Below are 27,693 nucleotides of genomic sequence, written 5' to 3'. Positions count from 1 at the left end.
AGGCCCTGCCAGGTCACCCCCTATAATCCCACCGGTGTTCCCCGGTGTCCCACGGTACCTGTGCAGCGTTGATCCCCCCCCACGGCCCTCTCCTTCACAATAGACGCTGCCGCATGCACAGAGCGGCTGTCAGCTCAGCTTCCTGTGTTCAGACACAGTGAGTGGTGGTTATGCACCTGTAAGCTAAAAGGGCAGCACGGTGGCTCAGTGGTTAGCACTGCAGTCTTGCAGCGCTGAGGTCCTGGGTTCAATTCTCACCAAGGACACCATCTGCAAAGAGTTTGTATGTTCTCCCCATCTTTGCGTGGGTTTCCTCTGGGTACTCTGGTTTCCTCCCACACTCCAAAGACATACAGCGCTATGGAATTAATAACGCTATATAAATGAATAAATTATTATTATTACTGCAATGCCCTGCTCATGAGGTAAGGAACATAATTTTCAGGAGAGCTATATACTACATTTCCAAATGGAGGGATTTGCTTTTATAGTTTCCCTGCTGAACGACTACAAAACATGAGAGTCCGTTATATGCCACAAGAAAACACATCTAAATAGCGAGCTCTGTTGTTAAGTATTCATTCAGCTGGATAACTGGACTTAAAGGGGTATTCCATCTCCAAGATCCTATCCCCAATATATAGTAGGTGGAATAGCAATAATATCAGCAAATACCAATATTTGGAAATGTAGAATAGTTCTCCTGATTAGGCATGCCCTTACCTAATGAGCAGGGCATTGCAGCTTTGGTAGCAACCATTACGACATGGACTCTGCTGCTGTGGACCCGGGGAGAGTGAGTGCAGATTCCTTGCACCCACACTTCTCACATGAAGGGTCTGCACTCCTAGAAAATGCGGGATACGTTCCCTGAGTCTCTCCCCCCCATATTCTAGACAGTCCAGAGTCGTCGTGGGACCCCTTTATTTTTTTTCTTACAATAAATTGGTGAAAGAGGAAATGTATTGGGGACTGTTTTTTCAAATAAATTTCTTTTGTCGTTTTTTTTTTTTTTTTTTTTTTTTTTTTGTTAGTACTGACAGTTTATGATGTTGGGTATCTAATAGACGCCATGACATCACAAACTGCTGGGCTTGATCTCAGTTGACTTTATAGCTAGTATCAACTCGATTTATTACCCCGTTTGCCACTGCACCAGGGCACAGGATTAGCTGGGGTGAAGCGCCAGGATTGGCGCATCTAGTGGATGCGCCATGTCTGGGGTGCTTGCAGCCTGCTATTTTTAGGCTGTGAAGGCCCAATAACTATGGACCTTCCCACCCTGAGAATACCAGACCACAGCTGTCCGATTTACCTTGGCTGGTGATCCAATTTGGGGGGGACCCTACTTTTTTTGTGTAATTATTAATATTTATAAAATAATTATAAAAAAAAGAGATCCCCCAACCACGGTAAAGCTGCCAGCTGTGGTTTTCAGGCTACAGCCATCTGCTTTACCCTAGCTGGCTATCAAAAATGGGAGGACCCAACGTCATTTTTTTTTTAACTATTTTTTAAATAGAAAAAATTAATGGGCTTCCCTGTATTTTGATTGCCAACCAAGGTAACGGCAGGCAGATGGGGGTGGCAACCCATAGCTGTCTGCTTTATCTGCGCTGAGAATCAAAAATACCGCGGAGCGCTACATCATTTTTTTTAAAGATTTCTTTTTACAGCACTGTAATGTCCAGCAATCAAAATACAGGGAAGCCCATTTTGTTTTTAGTTATTTAAATAAATAATTAAAAAAAATATATATGGTCCCCCGCTGCATTTTTTGTATTGCTAGCTAAGGGTAATCCAAGCAGCTACTGGCTGCTAACCCCCACTGCTTGGTGTTACCTTCACTGGCAATGGAAAATCCAGGGAAGCATTTTTTATTTTTTTTTGCCAAAAAACTACAAAAAAAGGACGTGAGCTTCGCCATATTTTTGTATGCTAGCCAGGTATAGCAGGCAGGTGCTGGAAGAGTTGGATACAGCGCCAGAAGATGGCGCTTCTATGAAAGTGCCATTTTCTGAGGCGGCTGCAGACTGCAATTCACAGCAGTGGGGCCCAGAAAGCTCAGGCCAACCTGTGCTGGGGATTCCAATCCCCAGCTGCCTAGTTGTACCTGGCTGGACACAAAAATGGGGTGAAGCCTACGTCATTTGTTTTCTAATTATTTCATGAAATTCATGAAATAATAAAAAAAGGGCTTCCCTTTATTTTTGGTTCCCAGCCGGGTACAAATAGGCAACTGGGGGTTGGGGACAGCCGTACCTGCCTGCTGTACCTGGCTAGCATACAAAAATATGGCGAAGCTCACATAATTTTTTCAGGGGGCAAAAAACTTCTGCATACAGTCCTGGATGGAGTATGCTGAGCCTTGTAGTTCTGCAGCTGCTGTCTGTCTGTATGGAGAAGAGCAGGGAAAAGAATCTTACAGACAATGAGGATTTAAGGCCACTTCACACATAACGAGATCGTGAACGAGATCGTTACTACGTCAGTTTCTGTGACGCAAGAACAACTTTAATAGCGATCTCGTCACGTTTGACACGTACCAACGATTCACCCCCTGCTGCGAAATCGCTGATCGATGCCGAACAGCTTGGGCCATTTTTGGCTCGTTGGAGTCCTGCTGGGCTGAATGAATCTGTATGTTTGACACCCTACTAACGATTTTGTTGACGACCTAGATGAGATGCACGAAGGCGTGTAGTTACGTCACCATTTCCGCGCCCCTCTCTGCACCGATTGGTTAGCACTGAGAACACTACTGCATTCTGATTAGGTATCGCTTCATGCTTTGTTCCCTCTTGAGTCTTCTAGGAACAAACCTGTGACTACACCCAGATTCATTCGTGCTTTGTTCCCGCTTGCTTGGTTTTCGGATCAAAGCCGCATCTACACTTGGTTTAATCCCTCATTCGTTCCCGAGCGTGTCGCTGTGAGGATCGAAACTGCGATTATTAATAGATAGCATAGATGGCTGCATTTTCCTGGACACGGTAAGTCATTTTTGATAAGTCTTTTTTATTTGAACCATGTTTTTGTTATAGTATTGATAGTATTTGTGTTTATAGATAGTAATTATTATTGCAGATAATGAAAGTGGTTGGCTGTTATCTGTATACATATTGATTGCCTTTTGTGCGTCCATCCATAGTGCCGTCCTTTTATGTGTCCTTATCTAGTATTTCTGGCTATTTTGTCTCTCTGCTACAGCCGCCATTTTGTGTCTCTGACACAGTTACAAATAGAACTGGTGCACTTCTATGGGGGCGGCCATTTTAGTGTCTCTTCTACACCCCCCCAAAAAAAATGTGATTGGTTTATAGCAACTTCTCTCATCTATACATGTTTTTTTGCAGTGTGGACAAGATGAACGACATGCAGCGTGTTGTGCTGGGTGCTGCATTGATGTTTGAGGCCGGTCGGCTACGTGAAGGGGAACAGAGGCGTTCAAAACGAAAGTGCTGCATGTGGACCAGAGTGGCTGCAGAAGAGGTACAAATACTCCCACATGCAACTTCTAAGAGAGCTGCAGGAGAATAATCCTCAGGATTTCCACAACTTTCTGCGGATGTCAGAGGAATCATTCAACCTTTTACTCGAAAGAGTTACGCCTATTATTCAGCGCAAGAATACAGCGATGCGTGCTGCCATCTCGGCAGATGAAAGATTGGCAGTCACGCTGCGTTTCCTGGCCACTGGACGCTCCCTGCAAGACTTGCATTTTTCTTCTGCAATTTCAAGGTCCCTGCTCAGCGTTCTTATTCCGGAGACATGTAGAGCAATTTTCCACAGTCTGCGTAACTACATTGAGTTCCCCAAAACTGTGGAGGAATGGCAAAAGATTGCCTCCGATTTTGAGCACCTTTGGCAGTTCCCGAACTGTGGTGGGGCTTTGGACGGGAAACATGTACGTATCACTCAACCACTGAACAGCGGCTTCTATTTTTATAACTATAAGGGCTATTTCAGCATCATCCTAATGGCCCTTCTGAATGCCAATTACGAATTTATTGCTGTTGATGTTGGCATGAATGGCAGGGTTTCTGACAGTGGGGTTTTAGAGCACACAGGCTTTGGTGAACATTTGCAAAATGGTGAACTGCACTTGCCCCCCAACTCTGACACTACCGCAAACCTTAACTTTGTATTTTTGGGCGATGAAGCATTCCCACTTCATCCCAATCTCATGAAACCATTCCCCCAGAAAAGGCGGAAAGACAAATGTTCAATTACAGATTATCAAGGGCACGCAGGGTTGTGGAAAATGCCTTTGGGATAATGGCAAATCGTTTCCAAGTTTTCCACACACCAAATAACCTGAGTCTATCATCGATAGACGCAGTTGTTTTGGCCTGTTGCGCCCTTCACAACTTTCTTCGACGGCGAGATGCAATTACGTACTGTCCAACAGGCTTTGTAGACTCTGTTGACTTAAACGGGGAAGTGGTGCTTGGCGAATGGCATTCTGACGATCCCACAATCGCAGGACTTCAACCATTGGCGCCCTGTAGAAATACCAATGATGCGAAGGCCTGTCGAGAAAAGTACTGCCAATTTTTTAATGGTCCTGGTGCAATTACGTGGCAGCATTAGATAGACTTGTATTGATCACATTTATGCAGAGCTATAATTTCTTGTATTGATTTGTTTAATAAACTTTCCTTCTTAATTTTAAAATATTGGTTACATGTAGTGTTATGTTCATCACATTTATACTAAAATGTCATTTGTTTAAAATGATTACTTTAATAAACAGTTGTTTTTACTTTTCACAAGATTTGTTTGTCATTCATTTACTATTAAGGGCTACTTTACATCAGTTCAAGCTCCACCTGTGGGGAGCAGTACCACCATTGCTGCCGTTCCATCACCCCCGGAGGCCCCATACAGCAGCGGCGGATTAAGGTGGCGTCACGAATATAAACTACAATCACCCCCACTGAAGCCATATCAGTTGACTCCTGCCAGGGTCACGGAGTCGAGCCCTGCCACCACTGACGACCCCCAGACTAGTCCGGCCCGGCACCAGGTGTCCCATAGCCCTGGGGTGGGGGAGTCATCACCGCTAGCATTGGGCCTCCTGCTCCGGATCGCACATTGAGAGTGAGTGTAGCGATTCTTCTCATCACTATACCGCTGTCAGTTCAGGACAGCGGTGGGTGACGTCACTACTGTGCTATGTCCAGACCACACAGCGGACGAACATGATGAATAAGTGGTGTCAAGGGTCGTTTTCGCAACAACTACATGCCAAAATATGCGCCAAACCACTTGATTTCCACCACATATTACATATCGGTATACTAAGAAGAAATTGCACAATATATTTTATGGTGAATTTTTTCATGATACCCTAGTAAAAATGCTCAATGGTATGACTAAAATTAGATTTTTGGATTAAAAAGTAAAATGTTCACTTTTAACTTCAACATTGCTTTTCTTTATGTGAAACCCTGAAAAGGTTAATTTACTTCCTCAATTTGGCGTTCAGCTGTATAAGGAATACATCATTTAGGACTCTTCTACAATTATGATTTCCATGTGCCAATGCAATAAAAAAAAAACAAAAAAAAAACACACACTCACAATGTTAATCTATGAAGCCGTATACTCATTTTAAACGGGGCCGTTTGTGCGTCGCCGAAACCGGCATCGAACGACATCTCATTATCGAATTTGTATAATTGTATGTGCTCTCGCAGTGTGTGCTATAACGACCCTTGACACACCGTTTGCGTCATGGCGCGATTTCATTTCTGCAGCAAAGATCATTATGATTTGTTGTTAAAAGGGAGTCGCACTTTCACCTTCAATCATAGCAATTGTAATATTTCACCAATCAACTTTGGAGAAGTATTACAATCCAGCCATGGCCGAAGATGCAATATCATCGGCCATTGGCTGGAGCAGGCTCACCGCCCACCCCAATCTGATTGGAGCTAGCGTTCATGTGACGCTATCCGTCGAATCAGATGTGGAGAGGCGTCACCACGGGTGACGCAACTGCGTTTGCTACGCAGACGCAACTGCGACCGATCATAACAATGGCGGCACGCAGGAGAGCGACAGCTTGGGGAGAGGCGGAGGTCTGTTACCTGATAAGAGAAGTGGATGCTCGCGACTATGATTGCCGTGGGTCGCAAGAGCATCCACTTCTCCATAAAAAAAGTATTGCGCAGGATCCAACGTGGGCTAAGGAGGAGGTTTCATCTGGAGAGGACCTGTGCCCAGATCCGCAAAAAACTTGCGGATCTGCGGTACCGCTCCAGTGCCCGGATCTCTGCCATACAAGCAGAGTTGCAGCCTAACCAAGGTAGGTGCACATGAGTGTGCCTAGGCAACTTATAATGGTCTTCTCTAATCTCTAATCATCTCTAATCATCTCTAATCATCTCTAATCATCTCTAATCATCCCACATAACCCTTCATAGTCCACAATGTGTTATAATGCATCCCCATAGTCCATGTATAAGGTAGGCTACGTAGTCCGCCATATATTATAATGTACCCCCCACAGTCCTATATGTATCATAACGCAACCACATTAAGCTTCATATTTTATTAAGAACCCCCAGAGGAGCAAGGGGCCGCAGAGGGTCAAGAGCCCCCACAGGAGCATGTGCACCAGGAGGATCCAGAGCCCCCGGTGGAGCTACAGCCACCAGAGGAGGAGGAGGAGGAGCACCCACATGAGGCACCGGCCGGATCGGCCCCCAGTAATTGTTTCATATAACATAAACTCCATATAAAGTGCAAAACATAAAGCTGTTGAGTACTATAAAGTGTTTTTTGTTTTCATAGATGGTAGTCCAAGCGGTTCCATAAGTCCATCAATATCGGTCGAGGGGGAAAACCGTAAGTCATGAATCTCCTACTTCGTAATAATAATCAGAAATAAAAATTATGATTTATAACTTTTACCATTCCCTCCATAGGCATCCCCACTTTGGCAGAACTCATCTCCTCACAAGCGAGCATCCTTGCTTCGCAGAGAAGAATGATGTCAGCCCAGAGGAGGATGATGGCCAAAGTGGAGCGTCATGCGGCGATGCTGGCCCGTTATGTGGCTGGCCAAGGGGAGGGCAGTAGCAATTAACCTAGGCTTTGGATGGGGGTCTTCAATGGCTTCTTTCTGGCCTTGAACCTTACATGTTGTTTTATAAAAACTTTGAAATTGATATCTGCTGTTTGGTACGTGTCATTTCAAAAAGCAAGTTACCATCTTTTACCACTCACAAACATTATATTACATGTATGCATCTGTATAGATGCACCAATCCCATTATTCCACCTTTGGCGGAGCAGGAAGTCAAGTCAGGTGACAACTGTGGTGCAGTGGGCAATATATAAAAGGCTGGGCCAGTAGCGAGAAGGTGGAGTTGATGCCAAGGTTACCAAGGAAGAAGACGTGTGTGCAGTAGGTCAGGCTCATGTTGCCTGCAGTGGAATGATCGGGAAGTGTGCTGAGCCCCAGACGAACACAAAGACTGCATACGATTACCAGTGGAACCTGAAATCTGAATACCATCGTCGGAGAAACCCCAAGACGAAATACCATTGCCTGACGAATCCGATGACCGAATACCATCGCCAGAGGAACTTGAAGACGAAACACGGAACATTATTGAACCGCGTGAGCTTTAAATGATAGCAAAGGTATAAGGGTACCATCACACTTGAGCGACTCAGCAGCGATCCCACAAGCGATTTGACCTGGTCAGGATCGCTGGTGCGTCGCTACATGGTCGCTGGTGAGCTATGAATCAGGCAGATCTCAACAGCGACCATTCCCCAGCCAGCAGCGACTTGTAAGCGATGCTGCGCTTTAAGGGAGCCGGCGTCTGGAAGCTGAGGACACTGGTAACCACGGTAAACATCGGGTAACCAAGCGCTTGTTACTCAATATTTACCTTGGTCACCAGTGCACACCGCTTAGCGCTGGCACCCTGCCCTCCTAGCCAGAGTACACATCGGGTTAATTAACACTCACAAACATTATATTACATACATGTACCCCAACCCCTGACTCCGCTATGCTTCAGACTACTCCACTTCAACTGTCAGTACTTGACTACAGTGGTCCCGCCCCTGATATCTCAGGACCCCTAGGTGGGCGCTCCCATCTGCCTGTTCCCGCCCACTGCTATGTCCTTTGTCACGAGGGGGTGACTAGGCTTTACTGGTTGTTTGGTGTACATGAGTGTGGGGGTTGTGTGGTGGTATGCCAATGAGGGTGGAGTATGGTACAACCTCCTGTAACTACCGTGTTTTGCCAGGGCGTCACAACCATATGCTGAATTAAGTAAAGCATGCAGCAAGATTGAACCAACATAAATTTATTATTACAATGAAAATAGAACAATCAATTAAAATAACACAAATAACAAAATTTAGTTGCCGTCTTCATATTGGCTGGCATATTCTGGCCGGGTGGGAGACGACAGTTGGGATAAAAATGATTCATTTGAATAAATGGGATACTGTGGGGGGGGATACTGTAGGGGGAGGTCAAGGTGCAAGCTTGGTCGATGCATCCTCTTTGGTGTACTTCGCAGGGGCTGGCGAGGAATCCATGAAGTTGAATGATGGGGCTGGTTCATCTTACATATAGTGTCAGTGTCATCAAGTTCTCCTCGGCCTGCCTTTCTCAGGACTTCAAACATTAGTCTCTCTGCTTGCTCCCAGTGTGTGGAATCCAGTTTGCTGAGTCTGTCTGATGCAAATGTCGCAAAGCTATCAACTGGAGTGCTTTTTGGCTGGGATAGTAGTTTGTTTGCTAAAGAATAAAATTCTGTGGATGTCACAGGGGCGGCCTTCCTTTTGCGGAAATTTGTTCGCCGCATTTCACCAGAGGGCGCAGGTGCCTCATTATCCTCCACAATAGGCTCGATAGACGGGGTGGGGTTCTCGTTCAATTGGGGCCTCACCATATCTGTCTGACTGATATCTGTCTGAGGGTTCTGTGGGAATAGAAAAATAAATGTTATGTAAAAGTCATACATTTTAATAGGTATTATATTTAATTTAAGTGTGACAAAATTGTATTGGAGTGTACTTATCTGAACTGGAAGGGATAACTTTGCAAAACTGCACAATAAATCATGGTAACAAGAAGTTACTATTTTGTATTCAACAATGGCATGTACATAAAAAGTTTTAATGCTATGTACCGTGAAGCAAATAAGGTACTTACATCTACAACAGCGGAGGTGTTGTCATCGATCGGGATGTCATCGATTGGGATGTCTGTTGGCGGATCCTGGTTTGGTTGGTAGGAGCTTTCCATCCTTCGAGGTAGCTCCTGGTCCCTTGTGAATTCAAGGAGATTAAAGTACCACAAAGGTGAAACATACACCTGGTTGGTGCCGGCCCCAGACTTTTTGGATTTGTCGACCTTATTAACTTCCTTCTTATAAACAGTCCTCAATCTTTGTATTTTTTTTTTTTACAAGTTTGGCATCCACCGCCTCGCCTCCACTGTGTTTTTTAAAAAGCTCCACCAGTTGGGCATAGGCGGCTTGTTTTTTTATTCTGTCCGAATATTCTGCGGATTTGATTTTCCACAAGCAGGGCAGTGATTTATACAAATCCAGAAGCTCACGCACAAACTCTTCTTTGTTGTAATAAGACATCTGAAATAAAGAATGCAATAATTATATGTAAACATCAAAGAAGTTGCAATAAACCAATCACAATTTTTGGTTATGGTGTGGCAGAGACTAAAATGGCCGCCCCCTGTTCTATGTGTGGCAGAAACACAAAATGCCGGCTGTAGCTGAGAGACAAAAGAGCCAGCGATGCTAGGATAGGACACATTACAAACGGCACTATGGAGAGACCCCCCTGTAAAAGGCATTATACACACACAGATAAAAGCCAGCAACTTTAATTAATTAAATACTAACATGTTATATATAACAGCAAGAACATTAAACAAAAATGAGCCCCCCCAAAAAAGACCTACCTCTTCAAAGAAGTGTATATCCGTCTATCAATGCAGAATCCTGGCGGAATCGCAAATCGCAAATTCGATCTCGCCGACACTCGAGAACGCTGGAGGGATAACTCCGGGTGCAGATGCGGCTTCGATCCAAAAAACAAACCAACAAAGCGACCGGGTACAAAGGACGAAGGAATCAGGGTGGAGTCGCAGGTTCTATCTCAAAGCAAAGCTCAAAAGAAGTGACAAAGGGTGACGCGATACAAAATTTAACCGCTAGATATGCCCCCTGCCTGCCCAATCAGAACACAGTATTGGCCACCAATCAGAGCGGAGGGTGTGGAAAAGGCGACGCCCGCCCGGCCGCCTAATCAGAACGCAGTATTGGCCACCAATGAAAGCGGAGGGGGTATGGAAAAGGCGACGCAAGTGCACGCCTACGTGGCTCACTGCATTTCACTACGCCCCTAATGGGATCGGAATCGTTAACATAGTTGCTGTGTGACAGGGTCCCAACGATTTGAAAGATCGTTATACGGGACGCATGCTCGTTCCTAAAGTCGTTATGTGTGATACCCAACATGCGATTTCAACAACGACTCAGAAACGATCCAGGAAGTGTGACGTAGTAGCGATCTCGTTCACGATCTCGTTATGTGTGACTGGACCTTTACCCTTATGAAGTAGTGTACAGAAAAAAAGTGTGTACACCCAATCGTGATGTCATCACTCCATGTGTTCCTGGGTGATGACTCATTGCCACGTGGAATAGGACTATGTCATGGTATATACATCACAGATTTCAACGTATTTCACATTACAAGCAATAAATAAATAAATAAAATAAATAAATATCTTGTTTAACTGGGTATTTGTCTGTATTTCTTTTTGAATGAAGATGAGAAAATATATATATATATATATAATATAAAAAAAGAAATGAAGGAGTAGTTCCCGTATCCAAGACAGACTCAAACCATCAGATTTGTGTCTGTATTTTCGTATGGTGTTTAAACTACCAATGCTCTACTCAGACAGCTTGGTGTTAAAAAAAACAACCACAGAAAGCAACTAAAAATGTAAAAAAAGAAAAAAAGAAGAAAAAAGAAAAAAATGTGTGTTTATGAACAGCATATATCGATGTGAAGTGATTCAGGTTTGTGATGTGCTAATTAATATATGTAGAGGTAAAGGAATATATAGTAGTGAATTGCGTTACATTCTGGCAAAACATATATTTAATAAAAAGTGATTCAAATTAGTAATGTGATATTTGATATATATAGAGAGAAAGGAATATATGGTAGTGTGTTGTAGATATATAAAGGAGAAAAAAAGGAGAAAAAATAAAATGAATATAAAGGAGAAAAAATATATAAGGAGACGTCAAAGAAGTAATTCTGTGAAAAGAAGTGACATGACAGTAGAAAAAGGAAACCATCCGTGTGTGTCAGCAAGAATATTAATTCACATTTTCAAAGAAAAAACGAGCGGTGAAAATAGAACGGGAAAATGCAGTGCGCATGGGTGAGGAAACAGATTCTCTATCTGGAGAGGTGAAGTGAGTTCAGACCGTGGGAAAATGTGAATTAATATTCTTGCTGACACACACGGATGGTTTCCTTTTTCTACTGTCATGTCACTTCTTTTCACAGAATCACTTCTTTGACGTCTCCATATATATTTTTTCTCCTTTATATTCATTTTATTTTTTCTCCTTTTTTTCTCCTTTATATATCTACAACACACTACCATATATTCCTTTCTCTCTATATATATCAAATATCACATTACTAATTTGAATCACTTTTTATTAAATATATGTTTTGCCAGAATGTAACGCAATTCACTACTATATATTCCTTTCCCTCTACATATATTAATTAGCACATCACAAACCTGAATCACTTCACATCGATATATGCTGTTCATAACCACACATTTTTTTCTTTTTTCTTCTTTTTTTAAATGTTTAGTTGCTTCCTGTGGTTGTATTTTCAACACAAAGCTGTCTGAGTAGAGCATTGGTAGTTTAAACACCATATGAAAATACAGACACAAATCTGATGGTTCAAGTCTGTCTTGGATACGGGAACTACTCCTTCATCCCTTTTTTTATATACGTTGAAATCTGTGATGTATATACCATGACATAGTCCTATTCCACGTGGCAATGAGTCATCACCCAGGAACACATGGAGTGATGACGTCACGATTGGGTGCACAAACTTTTTTTCTGTACGCTACTTCATAAGGGTAAATTCTTATTGTCTGTAAGTTTCTTTTCCCTGAGGAAGGAGGCAGATGAGTCTCCGAAACGCGTTGGAATGACCTAAATAAAAGAACAAATTATTATATTTATGCTCGTGGTCTCTTAGCGCGGCAAAAAAAACGTTTTTCTCCAGTTTTTTACGCTGAAAATTTGCTCTGTAACGGGGCCGCTGCTGAACCACCTAAGCGCTCATCCATGTCTGCAAAGGGGTTGTGACTGGCACAACCCTGCCAGGTGAGTGCACTGCCTTTTTCCCTGTTCACCCTGTAAACCGGGTAAGACCCTATTGCGCCTCTTTCTCTCCCATCACAGCACCTTCCTACCCGGGATTTGGCCTTTGGACCAAGACCCCTTTATTGTGGAGATTCGGCTGCGGAGGGTCCATCTGACATCTAATCGTTTCCAAAATGGATTACTACAACAAACGCCTGTCATCTAGAGAGAGACTGATTCTCCAGACGGTTGGTACACCGGTTCACAGCACTACAGAAGCCAATATGGATTTAGGTATTTCCTTCTCAGATGAAGATACCGCTCTCATGAGGAAACTCTTTCATGTTTTGGAAGACCATATGAAAGTAGAACTACATTACAGCCTGGACGCCAGGTTTTTAACCATTTATCTGGATGAAGGATTATGTCCAAGAGGACTGCAAGTCATACGGGAATCTCCTTTTCCACAGGATGAGACTTTTTCAACTAAATGGGACACTCTCTTCAAAGACTGTATGAGAGGTATGTTGCAGTGTCTATATGATAAACAAACTAACTGCTGTGGATTCTACGGTTAAAATTGCAGGATTATATGAGGAACTCTCCAGTTTCATATTGCATCCTGAATATAAAAATTTGAATTCGGCCCTTAACACTCGCCTGTCACAAATAGAATATGATACCATCATCAGGAAGTCTAAAAAACTTCAAAGAAACAGGCAAGATAATCATCAGGCCAGATCTAATCTTTCAGGTGAGAGACCAATTCTCCCACCCAGGACAAATAGTTTTAGGAGACATAGCTCCTCTACTAATAGTAATTATAACAGCAGAAAAAGTTTTGTAAACAGCAAGTTTCATAAACAGAGTAGGGCTCGGTTGAGCACTACCACAGATCCAAATACCAACATTTTGACCCCGCAAACTCTAAACATTCCATCAAATCCTAATAAGTCCCCTAAACCGCAAGACAAAATAGATCAGCTTGCTGATGAAGTTTTTTCACAAGTAAATATTCCCAGACAGAAAGTCAGCAAGACAACCCCTATTGTCTACCCCTCTACCTCTAAGAATGATTTGAATTCTCTCCCTATAAATTCTTCTTCCCTCAACCCGGAGGAAATACAAGCACATTTAGCCAAAATCAGGCTTCAAATAGAAAGGATCAGAAAAGAAAGGGCTCAAATAGATTTATCAGAACATACTAGCACAGAGACCACGCAAGATAGTGATTTCATTGATCTGTTAAATTTATCCATTCATAATGACCAAGTCTCTCCACTCAATACACAAACACCGATATCTGTAACTAACATACCAATGGTGACAGAAAAAATAGTGATTGACAATACAAACATGTCTCAACATCTAGTTCCCTTTCTACCTTCAGCTAAAAGCCAAAAGACAAACTCTCTGACTGATTTTTTAATCCCAAAATCGTCAACCAAAAAAAGAAAAAACACTATAGAGGAGTCAGAGCAGGATCCAAACTTCAACAAAAAAGAGAGAAAGACCTGCTGAAAAAAGCTAAAAACCAGATGAATAACGTAAATTCCCACACCAACAGCTCCCAAAGAATAAATGACCCCACCAGAAATAAAAATATTTTCAACCTATCTAGCTATTCCCTTGATAAAGTGGAAATTCAAGTACTAAATAAAGGGTTGTCTTTTTGTCCATCATATAGATCTAAGGACTTTGATCTATTCCTAGACGTTCAAAGTTACATCAGGAAACTGACACTCAAGAGACACTTTCTCTTGAAAGGTGACACCGCTCCCACCGTCACCTCAGAGTCAAGTCCCTACTGCCATACGGCAGTTAAAGCCAAATCTAAATTCTACCCAATAACGAGTCAGGGACATTTCTTGAAGACTTTTTGTGATTTGGTGTTAACGGACCTAAAAAGAACTGTCAATCAGAAAAAATTCTTCAAACAAAATTTGTCACAAAAAGAAAAGAAGGCTCTAAACAAACTTAAAACTAATGGAGACATTGTAATTTGAGCAGCAGATAAGGGGGGGGGGAATAGTCGTACAAAACAAGGCGGATTATATTAATGAAGCACTCAGGATCCTTTCTGATCCTTTATATTACGAGGTAGTGAGCGATGACAAATACAATCCCGCCATTGCAGCCTATATAACTTTGATCCAAAGTGCAGTTGATAAACTTATATATATATATATATATATATATATATATATATATATATATATATATATAATATATATATATATATATATATATATACTCAATCCAACTAAAAAGAAATGTTTGCAAATAAAAAATCCAGCAATGGCTTTCTTTTACCATGTCCCAAAAACCCATAAAAATCTGAATAATCCTCCTGGTAGGCCTATCATTTCGGGCATCAATTCCCTTACAGCCAATTTAGCCCATTATGTTGACCTGTTGATGCAGCCTCATGTACTGGACCTCAACAGCCACCTCAGAGATTCATCCCACCTCGTAGAACACTTGCAAAAAAACACATGGAAAAAATCCTATATGTTTGTTACCATAGATGTTACATCTCTCTATTCGAATATTCAACACCATCTGGGGCTTTTTTCTTTCTCTTTTTTCTTGGAGGATGACAACAGAATCCCTCCCCCTCAAAAAAACGTTTTATTACAAAGTATGAGCTTTATACTTAATAATAATTACTTTACCTTTCTTGGAAAACTTTACCATCAGCGTGTCGGCACAGCGATGGGGTCAAAAGCTGCATGCTCATATGCTAACTTGTTTATGGGGTTGTTCGAATTGTTGTTTATAGAGAGTGGCAGATTTGTTGATAACCTAGTATTATATAAAAGATTTATCGATGACTTATTTGTAATTTGGGACTGTGATTTTGGGGATATCAATATTCTTCTAGACAGCTTGAATAATAACGATTGGGGATTAGCTTTTAAATCAGTGACACACAAGGAAGAAATCAACTTCTTGGATCTAACCATTTTTCATAATAACGGTGAAATCCTCACTAAAAATTTCTTCAAAAGAGTTGACGCCAATGGGTACATTCATTACAGAAGTGAGCACTATGTGAAGTGGCTGTCCAATATCCCCCCGAATCAATATAAACGCATCAGGCGAAATTGCACAAATGACATTGATTTCAAGGAGCAAGTAGGGATTTTAAGGGAGCGGTTTTTAGAAAAAGAATATCTCGTCGTTGGTCCGGAGAGCATATCGAGATACCTCTAAACTCAAAAAATCTGATTTAATCAAAAAAGGTACTGATCCCTACCCTCCGGGGCAATCTAACGATAAAGGACCTTTTAACCGAATAAAAGGCAAACTGGATTTTGCCCTGAACTTTATCACCACCTATAGTGGGGACAATGTCATTATAAGAGATACTCTCACCAAACATTGGGACATTCTGCTCAATGACCCCATTCTCAAGCCAATTTTACCCTCCAAGCCAGGGGTCACTTTTAGGCGGGCTCCTACAATTAAAACTATAGTAGCCCCGAGCAGACTTAGAACTAAGATACCGGGTCCAGAACCCATGACACTGGTGGGTTCTTATAGATGTGGCTCAAAGAATTCCCTGTGTTGCAGGAGCATCTGCCATGGGAAAACTACCTTTTGCTCTCTAGGAAATTCCGAAAATTTTACAATAAAAAACCGTCTAACATGTTAGTCCGACCACGTCATATACCTGGTGGACTGTTCATGTGGTAAACAATATGTGGGTATTACATGTCAGGCACTTCACAATAGGCTGAACTCCCATCGTTATAATATAAGAACAGGCTTCTTGCAACATGGTTTATCTAAACATTGTACAATTTTTCACACGCGCGAATTGCACTTTTTCACGTAATATTTAATATATATTTCCATATTTTTATTTTTAATATATTCACATATTTTTGTAATTCAATCAGGGCATATTCCCTGACTCTATTTGTCTGCCAATATTCCTGCATCTCTTTTTCCTTCCGTATAGCTAATATTGTGACTTATGTTTTTCCTTATGAACTTGCACTTGCGCACTCTTTTTTTTCCCCACGGTCTGACCTTTCATTACCCTCTCTGGTGAGGAACTTGCTCCTTATACACATCGCGATCATCCGCGGTTCACATTTTCCCACGGTCTGAACTCACTTCACCTCTCCAGATAGAGAATCTGTTTCCTCACGCATGCGCACTGCATTTTCCCGTTCTATTTTCACCGCTCGTTTTTTTTTTGTATTTCTGAATTAATATTCTTGCTGTCATGTCACTTCTTTTCACAGAATCACTTCTTTAACGTCTCCATATATATTTTTTCTCCTTTATATTCATTTTATTTTTTCTCCTTTTTTCTCCTTTATATATCTACAACACACTACCATATATTCCTTTCTCTCTATATATATCAAATGTCACATTACTAATTTGAATCACTTTATTAAATATATGTTTTGCCAGAATGTAACGCAATTCACTACTATATATTCCTTTCCCTCTACATATATTAATTAGCACATCACAAACCTGAATCACTTCACATCGATATATGCTGTTCATAAACACACATTTTTTTCTTTTTTCTTCTTTTTTTCTTTTTTTAAATTTTTAGTTGCTTCATGTGGTTGTTTTTTCAACACCAAGCTGTCTGAGTAGAGCATTGGTAGTTTAAACACCATATGAAAATACAGACACAAATCTGATGGTTCGAGTCTGTCTTGGATACGGGAACTACTCCTTCATCCCTTTTTATATCTATATATATATATATTTTTTTTTTCTCCTCTTCATTCAAAAAGAAATACAGACAAATACCCAGCTAAACAAGATATTTATTTATTTTATTTATTTATTGCTTGTAATGTGAAATACGTTGAAATCTGTGATGTATATACCATGACATAGTCCTATTCCACGTGGCAATGAGTCATCACCCAGGAATACATGGAGTGATGACGTCACGATTGGGTGCACACACTTTTTTTCTGTACGCTACTTCATAAGGGTAAATCCTCATTGTCTGTAAGATTCTTTTCCCTGAGGAAGGAGGCAGATGAGTCTCCGAAACGCGTTGGAATGACCTAAATAAAAGAACAAATTATTATATTTATGCTCGTGGTCTCTTAGCGCGGCAAAAAACCCGTTTTTCTCCAGTTTTTTACGCTGAAGATGTGGACAAGTAAAAGACCTTTTCCTCCTAGCCATGACAAAGCATTGAGATTCACTCTGTGCAGCACTGGTGTTTAGTGGAAAAGCCGATCTAAGATTACGTACCAGCTTCTGCTGATACTCATGCATACGTGTGTCCATTTCTATGGCAAGACTTATTTTGCCAAATTTTGTCTTGTACTGGGGATCTAACAGTGTGGCAACCCAGTAGTCAGCATTACTTAGAATTCGGACAATCAAAGGGTCATGTTGTAGGTAGTGCAGCAAGAAGGCGCTCATGTGTCTTGTGCATCCAGGAGGACCAAGTCCTTGCTGTGTTGGTGGCGGAGAGGTGAGAATCATGTTTCCTTCCACTGCCCTCTCCCCTCAACCTCGCACAACAGAAATGTGAGCAAACTCTCACTCATCTACTGAGTGTTCCGTGCCCATCACCAGTTCGTCCTCCATTTCTTCCTGGGCTCCTGCACCTTCCTCAACAGTTTGCCTGATACTATGTGTGACGCCCTGGATTAGCCAGGTTGTCACAGGTAGTCCCACACACACACCCCCTCCCTAAAAAGGTGACAGCAGCCAAACTACAAAACCCTTGTCACCTCCCTCCAGGTTTGATGTCCACACCAGGGGGGTGGAGCCAGGCGGTTGGCTCTGCCCACAGAGGAGTTCACAGGCCTGGAGGCGGGAAAAAACGGAGTTGAATTTTGAGCTTTGACAGAGGAGGAGTGTTGCGGTCAAGTTCAAGAGCACACCTGTGACCAGGCCTGCCAAAAGTCTACTCAGGTGTCTGGGTTGGAGCCCAGCCACCTCTAGCAAGGAGGCAGATGGTGGTGGCCGCCTGCAGGAGCTGGGATTACAGCACAGACAAAAGCCCAACCATACAGGGTAACGCCACCGCTCAGGCATAGAGACCCAAGGGGCCAGCGTCTGCGGACAAAGAGGGCTCCCCTGGCACAAACCAAGCCGGGGAGCGGACTACCATTGCTCAGGCATATGAGTCAATACAGATTACACAAGTGAGTTGCAGGAGAAAGGCGGAAACCATCAACCTATTAAGGGGAGAAAACTGCAGCCCGCTGCGGGCACCGTTCACCATCTTGTTTGGTTTACCAGAGACTCCAGCGTGTTTGTCATAGTGAGTACAACAGTGCCTTTGGGCTGCGCACCGCACCGCACCACACCAACACCCCAGTACACATTCATCCCCCGCCTCAGCACCTCCCTCGGGCCCTCGGGACCATCACTCCCCTACCCACGGAGGGGTCAACACTAAGCTGCGCAACACCATCCCCGGGAGGCCTAGTCAACGGCAGCGGTGGTGTCCATCCATTCACCACAACCCGTGAGTGGCGTCACAAACTCACATCCCCTACAAACAACTGCGGCTCCAGCCGTGGACCTGCCCACTGAAGTCCCTACGTGCAGCGCCAACCCCCCCTTTCAGAGCGACTTGACCCCCGGGTCCGTGAGGAGCTCGAGCCACCCACCAACGAGCACGGATCCGAGTGGCTCGGCAGCCGGCCGAGCCCCGGGGCGGTACACATCGACTCTTCTGGCGTCACAAACAGGACTGAACCCATCCATTTACCTGTGGAAGTGCGCCTTGAAGTTAGCGTCAGCGGAGTCCCCGTTGAAAAATTGCAGAATCCGCCATCTTGTCACCATCCTGTGGTGCGAAGTTTCCCGCCCAAACCGTCTTCTCCAAGCAGAAAGGGCGCGAAAGTAGAGCCCCGCCCCCTGAGAGCAGAGCGGTGCAGAAAGCAAGCGGAGTGCCCCGAAAAGACCAAGGGGGGGCGGGTGAAGATTTTGCCTCAGGTGACCGAGGGGATAAAGGGCAGGGACTCCAGGACTCTGCCACCCGTCTGGTTCCTGGTAGTGCAAGCCACAACATGTCCGCCGCGTCAGAGAAGCCCGAATTCCCAGAGCCCGCACCCGGAACAGCGGCGTGGGTGGAAGCCCGGACGAACCTAATGTGTTGCCGCCTGCAAGTGCAGGTGAGGTAACTTATGGAGCAGTGGGCGGCCGAGATGGGGGAGATAGCTTTGGCTGTGCAGGCATGTGAGATGTAGATGGATTTAGATGAGCGGGTGAGTGACCCACGCCCCTGTGTCCTTGAGGGACCGGCAGCTGCGGCTGAGGGACCCGGTCTGCCCCTGCTTCCCCTGTCGCCTCCTCCACGGCTCGTATCAGTTGCGTCTGCTTCCCCTCTCAGTCTGCCGCCCCCGACACCGCCGGCAGAACCCATCCCAACTGCCCGTGAGGACCCACCTGTAGAAGCAGCTCGTGGACGGCCGTACGTGCGGCCCGCACTGACCTTGCTACCTTGGAAGGTGCCTGCCCTGGACGTAGTTCCGCCAGTCCCGGAGGAAGCGACGCCCAGAGAGACCCCGGCCCTGGCAGTCCGCCTGGCTAAGAGGGAGGTGATCGCTAACCGGAGACCCGCCCAGCAGGTAAAGCTGGCCGCTTCCCGACCCCAGGCCTCAGCGGAGGCAGCGCAGGGTTGTTGCTGCAAGGCAGCACTCCAGGCCGCGACATAGCGGGGTTCTCCAGATGAGGTGCAGGTCGTGGCCTGCACAGGGGAGCTCTGGCTGGGCCCAACCTGCACGCAAGGAAGGCAACTGGATGCTCCGTACTGGGAGCGGCAGCAGCGCCAGCTGGGCCGGGAGATCGCAGCCCGGGAAAACCCGTAGGTGGTGTCAAGAACTCACATCCCCTACAAACAACCGCGGCTCCAGCCATGGACCTCCCCACTGAAGTCCCTACGTGCAGCGCCAACCCCCCCTTTCAGAGTGACGTGACCCCTGGGTCCGTGAGGAGCTCGAGCCACCCACCGACGAGCACGGATCCGAGCGGCTCGACAACTGGCCGAGCCCCGGGGTGGTACACCCTTGTTAATCCCTCTCCCCCACCGTCCCATGCCTGCCGCCTTAGTGCTGCTGAACGTGTGGACCTTGTAGATCTTGTTATCCCTTCCGCATATGACTCCTCCTGTACTTCCTCCCCTTCCTCTTGTCCCACCACCTGACTCTGAATAATGTTTAGAATGGGCTCCAGCATGTAGATGACCGGAATTATCATAATGATAATGGCATCGTCAGCGCTAAACATCTTCGTCGCCATTTGTAAACTGTGAAGATGGGTGCATAGGTACTTGATCTGAGACCACTCCAGCAGCGTGATCTGACCCACCTCTAAATCTGGTTAGCTCAGGCTAACGTATTGCATAGTCATAACGTATTGCAGCAGGGCTCACCGGTGCTGCCACAGACGCTGCAACATGTGCAGATTCAAATTCCTGAATGTCGGCACATAGCATTTCAGGCGGTGAACAGGCAGACCGAAAGGCTTCTCGAGCGATGCAAGTTGTTCAGCTGCGGGGTGTGAACGGTTGAAGTGAGCACATAGCGAGCGTACCCGCTGCAGAAGGCCATGTAGGTCGGGATAGTGGTTTAAAAATTGCTGGACAACCAGGTTCAACATGTGAGCCATACAAGGCACATGTGTCACATTGCCCTGGCGAAGTGCCGCACCCAGGTTTGCATCATTGTCGCACACGGCCTTCCCTGGCTGCTGGTTGAGTGGAGACAACCATTGATGAAACTGTCTCCAGAGCTAACCATCCACAACTCCTCTGCGGTGTGACTCACATTTCCCATACATTTCAAAGTAAAGATTTGACCGCCTGATGGCGTTGAGCTCTGCTGCCAGCATAGTAAGGAAGTGTGCGGAATTCCTTGTGCACAGTTACAACACAGGTGGCCTTACCAGACAGGGTTTGTGCGGAGGTTGAGGACTTACACGAGGTTGAGAAGGCAGAATTAGTGTAGGAACTTCTACATACACAGGAAGGATTGACACACAGCTCGTGAGAACGGAAAGACTTGTACAGCAGACCCTTCTCCATCTCTCACCATAGTTACCCAGTGCCCAGTCAGCGACATGTAACACCCCTGTCCATGCTTACTGGTCCAAGTATCTGTGTTGAAATGCACTCTGTCACACACAGAGTTTCTCAAGGAAGCGGTGATGTGTGCGACATGCTGGTGTATCACAGGAACGCCTTTTTTGGAGAAGGAGTGGCGACAGGGTATCGGCTCTTGGGGCACTGCAATGGGCATAAGGTCTTGGAAATCCTCTGTGTCAAAAGGGTGGAAAGGCAGCATTTCTGTAGCCAATAGCTTGCAGATGCTGAAAGTCAACCTCTTAGGCATGTCATGCCCTTCTAAAATCATGTAAAACACAGCAAGGGGACTCCAACCACAGTCTCCCTCTTTTCCAAAAATTGGGCCACACACACACCACTTCACTAGCATCAGTTGTCCCCCAGTTGCAAACTTAAAAAGTTGATTTCCATGAAGCACTATCAAAAATCCACCAGCCTTTCGACTCCCCAGGATGACACAGGGGTAGAAAAGTCCTCTCTGATTCATGACTTCTTCATCTTGGTTCATTTTTCAAAAAAAAGGGGACTCCAACCACAGTCTCCCTCTTTTCCAAAAATTGGGCCACACACACACCACTTCACTGGCATCAGTTGTCCCCCAGTTGCAAACTAAAGTTGATTTGCCTGAAGCACTATCAAAAATCTACCAGCCTTTCGTCTCCCCTGGATTACTCAGGGGTAGAAAAGTCCTTGCGGATCCATGACTTGTTCATCTTGATGAACGTTAGTCTGTCCACATTGTCACTGGACAGACGCATGCGCTTATCTGTCAGCACATACCCAACAGCACTGAAGACACGTTCTGAGAGAACGCTGGCTGTGGGACACGACAAAATCCCCAAGGCATAAGTGGCGAGCTCAGGCAATTTATCCAGATTGGAAGCCTAAAATGAGCAAGGCTCAAGTTGCACAGTAATGGCATCGATGTTCACTTGCAGATACTCCAATATCTGTGTCTCCTCCTCTTTTTACTCATCCATCTCTTTTGTTTTCGCATGAGTATATGTCCTTGTCACTTTTCCATGTGTTTGTGGTGTCTTGTGAGTTGTTTGTCACCTTAGAAGGTGTTTTCTATGTGTTTGTATGTGTTTGTGTTTGCCTGCTATTGTTTTCAATGGGGTTCGAATTGGTTCGTCGAACGTTCGACGAACTTGTCCTCCGTTCGACGAACCGAACTCGAACTCTAGGCAGGTGGCTCATCTCTAATCTCTAGTCTTCAATACATATATATATCACTGAAGATGAATACTAACTGATAAAAATGACATTTCAGCACATAAATACTGATTGATATTTCTGTGCTCCTGCTACACTATCTCAGCAGAGATAAAAAGATTTTGATACTTGTGTGGGCCTCCCTCCAACGCATATATATCACTAGCGATAAATAGTAATTGATAATTCTGTGCTCCTGGCACAAACAGACATTTCAGCATATAAATATTGATTGATAATTCAGTGGTCCTGCCACAAATCAGCATTTCAGCATATAAATACTAATTGATAATTATATGGTCCTGCCACAAATAGACATTTCAGCATATAAATCCTGATTGCTAATTCTGTGGTCATGCCATAAATAGAAATTTCAGCATATAAATACTGATTGATAATTCTATGCTCCTGCCATACTATCTCAGCATAGATAAAAAGATTTTGATACTTGTGTGTACGTCCAACACACATATATATCACTGGAGATAAATATTAATTGATAACTCTGTGGTCGTGGCACAGATAGATATTTCAGCACATAAATACTGATTGATATGCTGCTGAAGGACGCGCGTCCCAGGGAGAGATGTCAGCCTTGGAGGCAACCACCAGTGAGCGTGTGAAACCCCAGGGGATAAATCCAGAGGCGGAGATGAGCTCTCTCCTGCTGAACTCAGTAAGCTCCTCAAAACACTGCCCACCAAAGATGACCTGGAGGGTTATATAGCAAGGCTGGAGCACTCATACGAAAAAGAGCTCCATACGCTGAAAAAGGAGTTCACCTCCAGAATAGAGGAGGTAGAATCCTCCCAAACAGATATACAGAAAGAGCTACAGGCACACAAGGAGGTCATATTAAGTAATTCAGCTAGACTGGAGGAGATGGCGGCAGGAGTGGAGGACTTTGAAAATCGTAAGAGACGCAATAATATCCATAAACTGGGCCTGTCAGAGAAGATCCTCCCGCGTGACCTGAAACAGGCAGCCCAGAAGCTTTTCTCTCAGATCCTAAAGAGCCCGGAGCCCCTCTCCATTGAATTGGACAGGATCCACAGAGCTCTGGGATCATGGTCTGTCTCTGATGCGCGCCCCTGGGATGTCTTTTGCAGGGTGCACTTCTTTAAAGAAAAGGAGAGGATCATGGCGGCGGCTAGGGAGAAGGGTCCCTTCCATTTTATGGACTCTCAAGTCATACTGCTGCCCGATCTGGCCTGGCGTACTCTGCAGCTGAGAAGAGCCCTCAGACCTCTTTTATCCTGCTTGAAAGAGAGGGATATACCCTATCACTGGGGATACCCCTTTTCCCTGACCGCCAATAAAGATGGAAAGTGTTCCTCATTTCGGGGCCTGGGAGACTTCGCCTCCTTTCTGAGCACCTTCTGAGCTTGATTGATCTCCCTGAGTGGCCCAAACCTCCTCTACTGCCGGTCGGCCCTCCTGGCTGGCTTACGGTCCACAGGCCCAGATTGGGTGGAAGTCCTCGGGCGCAAACGGACAAATCCTGAAGCCATAGAAGCTAATAATTTCAGTACTACCATTCAGCTCTGCCAAGATGGATCCACTACCCCTTCTGATGGTGACTGTTCTCATTTCTATTAACAATGGTGGCTCATTTTCCTTAGCCTGATGCCGGGGGTTGGTTCCAGCTCTTCCATCCCTTGGTACATATTGGCTGAACGTTATGACGTTACACAGTTATCTGGTCCTGATTGTTTTTGCCTTTCCCTAGTCGTTTTTACATCTGTGCTCATGTCCATGACACGTTCTATTTAGTGTGACATAAGACGGCGTTTATTACTTCTGCAATTGTCGTTTTATCATAGTTTTCATAATTACTTCTTTGATGTTATTGCATTTTATACTTATTAAGTTTGGTCAGGGACGGGAGGGGGAGACCAAATCGGCTGTTGGTTTCTCCTCTTCCCCTCCAGGGCTACAGGTGGCTGGTTCTGCCTATATCTTGCACTGATGTTTAGTAGGGCTTCTACTACCTACTATTGTTTCTCCACTTTCTCTCTTTTTCTGTTTTTCCTTTTCTCTCACTCACTTCTTCTTTCCTCCCCACTCTTCTACATGGGATGGCTGTTTTCCTCTTATCTCGTTTTAGCCTTGTATGTATATCCGCATGGATAAGGTCAAATTTTGTTCCCTTAATGTCAAGGGATTTAATGTTCCTGAAAAAAGGAGGCAGATCACGTATTCTTGCCATAAACAGAGAGTATCTGTTGTACTTCTGCAGGAAACACACTTCCGTACCGATTCTATACCCAAAATGGCCTCAGGCTTCTATCCTACCTGGTTCCATAGCTCTAACCCATTATCTAAGTCCAAAGGCGTTTCAATTATCATTCCACAGATCCTTCAATCCTGACATTCTCAACTCCCTAATAGATCCCCAGGGACATTTTATTTTCCTGCAGGTGTCCTGGGCCTCGCATACTTTTGTAGTGGCGAATATTTACAGCCCAAATCAGAGCCAGGGAAGATTCTACGTGGAATGCCTGCGCCAGCTTGAGGGATTTGTGGGCTCCTCTCCATTAATCCTGGGTGGTGATTTCAATGTACCTCTTAACCCCTCAATGGATGTTTCCTCAGGTAAGACATCTTATCCTATTTCATACATCAGATGACTTAGGAGACTTATGCAGGATATGAGACTGGTTGACGTCTGGCGTGTACTGCACCCAGACGACAGAGAATATACGTTTTTCTCCCCAGTTCATATGCTGTATAGCAGAATAGATCTCTTCTTAATTTCTCACTCCCTGCTGGATCTTCAGGTGGAAGCAGAGGTGGGTTCAAGTCTTTGGTCGGATCACGCCCCTGTTTATTTCGTCCCGCAGCTGGGTCCCTGCCGGAGGCCGGGATTCACTTGGCGCTAAAATGACAATCTCCTTCAGGACTCAATTTGCCTGGGGGACATAAAAAATACTATAAATAACTTTGTGAAGGATCACGAAAACGATACCACGGCCCCTCCTATCAAATGGGAGGCCTTGAAGTGCACTCTGAGGGGGGTCTTGATTTCTCACGGTACCCGTCTTAAGCGTGAGAGTGCGGAAGGGATTAAAAATCTCTTAGCAAAAATTTCCCTATTAGAGAACCAACATAACGCAAAATTTATCGCCACAGGTGTACACCCAAATCTCTAACATGCGTCATGTATTGTTGACCTTGTTGGATCAAAAATCACGGAGTGTGAGGGAACGCACCAGGGGATGTTTCTATAGGCTGGGCGACAAAAGTGGAAAGTTATTATCGAGAGCCTTACATCCCCGGAACTTCAACACGTACATATCCAGTATCATGGACCCTTCCGGGACGTTAGTTCACAGTGATCGGGACATTACTGCTAGCTTCAGGAGCTATTATGAGTCTCTTACAACCTTAAAGGCCACTTTGACGACCTGGCTCCCTCTCAGCGACAACTTAAGATAGCACAATACTTATCACATCATAAGCTCCCTGGAGTTCCTGATCATATTCTGTCAGAACTGGAGAAAGACTTCTCGCTTGAAGAGGCAGTGGAGGCGGTCAAGAATGCCAAGCCAGGCAAAAGTCCTGGCCCTGATGGGTTTGGAATAGGCTTATGTACCGCCCCACGCTCGTCTGCAGCCGAGCCGCTCGGATCCGGGCTCGTTGGTGGGTGGCTTGAGCGCCTCCGGACCCAGAGGTCACTTCGCTCTGAAAGGGTGCTGACGCTACTTAGGGGGGGTGGCAGGTAGGTGCACGGCCGGAGCCGTGTTTAAGTTCATGGCACCACCCACGGGTTGTGGTGAAGGTGGACACCACCGCTGAAGTTACGGGGCACCTGGGGGAGACGGTTATGCAGCATGATGTTAACCCCTCCGTGGGCAGGGATGATGGCCCCGGGACCCGTTGGGGACAGTAGCTGGCCGGTGCAGGGCGGTGCGCGGCCGTATGGCACTGTTGTACTCACTGTTATTGACACACACAAGTTTCTGATGAACAAAGTTGATGGTGGTCGGTGCCCGCAGCCGGCTGCGTCTGGTCCCCCACCCGGTTTGGTGGTCTTTCTCCTGCACCGTGTAGTGTATGTGTAGACTGCATGTGCTTCAGCAACGGGAATCCGCTCCCTGGCTTTGTATATGTTGGAGGAGCCCGTTTGCCCGCAGATGCTGGCCCGTGGGATCTCTCTGCCTGTGCGGTGGCTTTCTATCCCCCTCAGTGGGCTGTTGTCTTCAGTCAGGACTTAGGTGGGAAAGGACCTAAGGTCCAGACCGCAATCAGTTGATTAACTCAGTCCAGTGGCTTCTGGACCTCGTTTCAGGGTCTGAGTACCCCCCTGTGTGCTCCGGTTTCCGAGTCGGTTCCCCGAGTCGGTACCGGCGGGCCACTACCCTGTCCCGGTCCACCACGGTTCCACCGAGCCGTCTTCCCAGCTCCTGCAGGCTAGGCCACCGTCTGCCTCCTAGCCAAAGGTGCCCGAGCTCCAACCCTGGCACCTGTTAGACTCCTTCACTCCTCACTCAACTCCACTCCACTCCACTGCACTGTACTCAACTGTACTGAACTGAACTGTGTTTTCCTGCCTCAGGCCCTCTGAACTCCTCGTGGAGCATGGCCAAGCGCCTGGCTCCGCCCCCCTGGTGTGTCCAGAAAGCTCTGCGGGAGGTGACTAGGTTTATGGTTTGGCTAGTGTTACCTTATTGGGGGACAGGTGTAATGCGGGGGTCTACCTGTGACTACCTGGCTAGTCCAGGGCGTCACACTCCCCCTTGGTTAACTACAGACCATCCGCAGACTGTCCGACCACCACCGTTTATTTTGCTGAACTAGGAAAGATAAAAACAGTTAACAAGCATACTAACATATTTACAATTACGAAGGCTTTTGTTTCTTCCCTTGACGGGAGGCATTTTGCTTAAACGTTGCAAACAGGTAAAAACATTTTTATTAACCGGGAACTGGACGGGACCGGGTCCTTTCAGTTGCCCACCCAAGCAAACCTGAACC

Source organism: Anomaloglossus baeobatrachus, chromosome 8, assembly GCF_048569485.1.
Source record: "Anomaloglossus baeobatrachus isolate aAnoBae1 chromosome 8, aAnoBae1.hap1, whole genome shotgun sequence".
Lineage (NCBI taxonomy): Eukaryota > Metazoa > Chordata > Amphibia > Anura > Aromobatidae > Anomaloglossus > Anomaloglossus baeobatrachus.
The sequence above is the reverse complement of the archived record's forward strand: the minus strand, read 5'-3'. Positions refer to the sequence as shown.